Source organism: Halyomorpha halys, unplaced genomic scaffold (genome assembly GCF_000696795.3).
Source record: "Halyomorpha halys isolate HHAL.00 unplaced genomic scaffold, Hhal_1.1 Scaffold144.1, whole genome shotgun sequence".
Classification (NCBI taxonomy): Eukaryota; Metazoa; Arthropoda; class Insecta; order Hemiptera; family Pentatomidae; genus Halyomorpha; species Halyomorpha halys.
This window is the reverse complement of record NW_027106983.1, coordinates 1,009,330-1,013,342: the sequence shown is the minus strand read 5'-3', so window position 1 is coordinate 1,013,342 and position 4,013 is coordinate 1,009,330. Positions and strand designations below refer to the sequence as shown.

Genomic DNA, 4,013 nt, shown 5'->3' with positions numbered 1-4,013 from the left:
TATTTTATCACCAAGGTCGTTGCCTCAGGCAGCTTCTTTGGGCATGAACTTATTATCAGGTACGATACGCCACCAAAAGAACTTACATTAAATTTAAATTTATCTTTTCCAGATGGTCTCTCCCAATATATATCAATTATATTATTAATTTTTATTACTGTTGTTTTGGGGTATTACTGTTTCCTTACCTAAGTAATAAAGTTGTTTATTGGAACCATTCCAGGTCCCAGAAGTCTTTTTTGTTCTGGAATAGGGCCCCATTTTCTACAAGGTATCTTAAATTTAATGCATGCTCTGTGGACGCTATAAAGGTGGCTGTGTCCGCCCTACCATGAAATGCCGATCCATCGCTTCCCCAAATGTCAGTGAAGTAGTAGGTCAAGTCTGTCTGGCATTGCTACAAAGACATAGGTCAGTAATCTTTTCGGAATCGTTTTACCTCATCAACTGTCTAAGGCAAACGAGTACCTAAATGATATTCCATTAGAAAAAAAATATTGGCATATATAAATACCTTATTTACTCTCTTTTTGAGTCCCCTCATAATAGAAAAAAAATTATTTTAGAATATTGTTCTGCTAGTGTTGTTGTCTTCGTCAATTACTCAAGAACAATCTCCTAAACTCATGAACTGTTTTTAATGTATACATTATGTGTATCATAACTTACCTCAGTCGGGTTTATTTTATTTTAAAATAAAAAATCTTCCGGGTCAAATATTTTTATAATATTAAAGGTTAAATAATTGTAACTAAATTACAATCAGGTTCTTTATTTTAATTTTTGACGGTTTTAGTTATCCTTACCGAAATAATAGAAAGAGGTAAATTAACTATTTTCATAGGTTTGAGTCGTGTTAAACTTCATTCTCCGCAATTACAGTTCAAAGAAATAATCGATTTAAAAAAAATTAAATTTTTTAAAGGTTCCAAAATACATCTAGATTAGCGTGTTGATTTTAAACATTTAAACTGACAAGAACGAAAATGTGTGTAATATCTTCTTAATTTAGAGAAATAATTTTACTGGCGTATAAAATTCAAATTTTCTTAGATTACTTTTAATAATTTTCACTCTGGTTTTTCATTATTATTATATTTAGACGTATTTAACAGTCCTTGAAAAAAAATAACTAATAATTTTACATTAGAAGCTTATATTAATTAATGTGATTAGGTAATGATAACTTTATCACATAAAATATGTCGTTTAATATACTAACTATTAACTTTAACTGAACTAGGAAGGATTAGTACTATGATTTCTTAGTCCTGGTGTGCATGGAGTACCCGAGATTGTTAGCTTGAAAATAATTTCATTTTACACAGTTTTATGCTTTTCTTCTCCTTCATACTTCATGAATTTTGTAACAAGATAAGAAAGTCGGGACTAAGTACGTAAAAGATTGATAGTTTACAGTAAAAACAATTACAACTGACGAAAATTTTTTTTTCCATTTCTTTAATCCTACTCTTTGACTTCAGATTTGCGAAAATGAAGATAAAAATACTCGTAAAACATGGAAAGTCAGTTGACAAAACAAGTTATTGCTCCAAAAGAAAATTATGGCCAATAAAGGAAATCAATTTTTTCTACTTCTGTGCATGAATAAAACTCAAATTCCGTAGATAGAACTATTCCGTTATTACAATGGTCCTTCCTTACAGAATATTGAAACTATTAAGATTTATAATAAAATTAAATATAATTTTCAAATTTTACTGAAAATGTTGAAATATAAATATAATTGTTGGATAACTTTCTAGTCGAAAGTATTTTCGAAAATTAAAAAATAATAGTAATTATAAATTAGGAACAGTTATTATTTTTATATTTACTTTTATTCATTATGAAAGAGTATTTATTTATTGTTTTAATGTTATTTCTTAATTATTTGACTTCAACGTTTCGAGATCATTCCTTGGTTCATGATTTCATTACATTTTCTTAAGTGACCTTTGCTATGTTGTAGCTATGACAGCGAGTCTAATTTCTAGCGGCTCCTGATGGGAACAGACCATACAATTCTTAGAAGTGTATTACAATATGTTTAAACCAAGGACTAGATACCGTAGACCTCCTTGCTATGGTATGCAAGATGTAATTGTAAATAAATAATCATTGCATTTCCTTTTCAATAGTGTCATGTTTATCAATTTATTAGGCTATGATAAGGAGGTAGCATGCAGGGATTTAAAGTTTAAAGGTAAGCCAGGTTAGCATTAAGTTATATTCGCAAATAATTACACTTGAGGTATACTGATGTAAGAGAGAGCATGATGGATCTATTTACTTCAAGTTTATATAATGTGCTATGAACTGAGAATAACAGATGAAACTATTTATATTTATTTTGAAACTCTTAATAAATTTTGCTTGCTATTTCTATTCAAAATATCAATTTAGGATATTTACTTATCTTATGTGTCTGATGGGCTTGGCGGTGTTCGAGCAGTTTTTATCTTGGTTGTGGTCCATGTCTTCGGATCTTCCTTGGCCTGGTTCTGCGGAAGTTCTCCTGCTGTTTGACCAAGAGTATCCTTTTGCTCTCTCCTCGGTCTTTTCCTTGAGTGTGTCGCCCTTTCTCTGACCATCCTCGACCCGATGGAATTACTCACCTCCTCTCTACTTTCCTCTTAGCCATCCCATTGACTACTCCTATTTTGGGGGCGCAAACGATTTTTGACCAAACCAACGGTCGGCTTGCCCTTGATCTATGTTGCCTTGCGGACCAGTGTTAAAAGCCTGGAAGTAACTAACATATAGTGTTTAAGGAGGACAAGCCTACCTGACTTGGCTCTCCTAAAAGGTGACCATATACCTATTTTATGGCTCCTTATGATGTATGGTTGTCGCCCATATGGTGTGCTACCCAGTAACTTGGTACTTCATTGCCCCTTTATCATATCGCCACCCAAACAGGTGCAAGTCCTTTTTAGGATAGCCCTTCAAGGGGCTTCAAATGCAATGAGCACCCTCTAACACCTTTTTAATTAAATTTAACTTAACTTCATTTTTTTCACACTGACTAAAGAAAAGGTAATGTAATTCTAAAGATGGGAAAAAGACGCCGAAATATCGAAGAGAAATAATATATATAATTTATTTACTTATTGTTGTTATACACAGATGAACCTGAGAGGTAAAGGGAGTGTAACATTATCTTAAGTTAACAAGAGAGCGATTTGAACAAATGTTTTTCCCGAATAAAAATGTACTAATATTTTTTTTTCAATTCTTCTGGAAAATGTTCGTATATACCTCTGAGTAAAGCAAAATGTTTAATATTGCTAAATTTATTTTAAAAAAATGCACATACAAATAGTAGTATTTACGTTCAAGGTAGAGAAACTGCCAACTGTTTTTTGTCTCAGCTGAGGAAGTAAAAAGGTTATTACTGTGAAGATGATGCAGTTATTTACTAAAATGATATTAATCAACTAGTTATCTGTTACCCAAACAAAATTTAATAAATAATTTTACTAAAATTAATGATAAACTTAGTAAATTCTCACGATTTAGTATTTTAGGTGACAAGGTGTGTTTGTTTAGAAACAAAGGATTATAACGGCACAAATAGTAACAATATAGTTTAATTATAAAAAAATCAAGCAATTAACATTAATTTAGTTGAGTATGTTTGCCATTGTGTTTGTATTTGTACGACACTACGCATTGCTGTGCGCTCATATTCAGTAGAGGTCACCTAGATTGATTTTCTCTTGGTACAGTGTGAATTTAGTCTCCTATTTGATTAAACAGTGTCGATGGAATGAGGAACAACGCCATCGTATTTCAATCATCAATGATACGTAGATCCAACCTTGTCGATGTTTTTCTAAATTAAATAAATAAAGAAATCTGGAGAAAAAAATATTTAAATTTTAAACCATTTACGAGATGGTTATCGAACATAGTTTTGAACAGAACTGCGAAATATTTATATTAAGAATCCTCCAAAATTAAATAGAAATTAGAAACAATATTTGATGTAATTTACTTTAATAAATCAG

The 4,013-nt window shown here is 31.0% G+C and overlaps 1 protein-coding gene across 7 annotated transcripts in view; it reads left to right on the top strand.

Moving 5' to 3' along the window:
• The window catches only part of dysc (dyschronic), a 183,043-nt gene that overhangs the window by 100,280 nt on the left and 78,750 nt on the right, over positions 1-4,013 (top strand). The window lies entirely within an intron of this gene.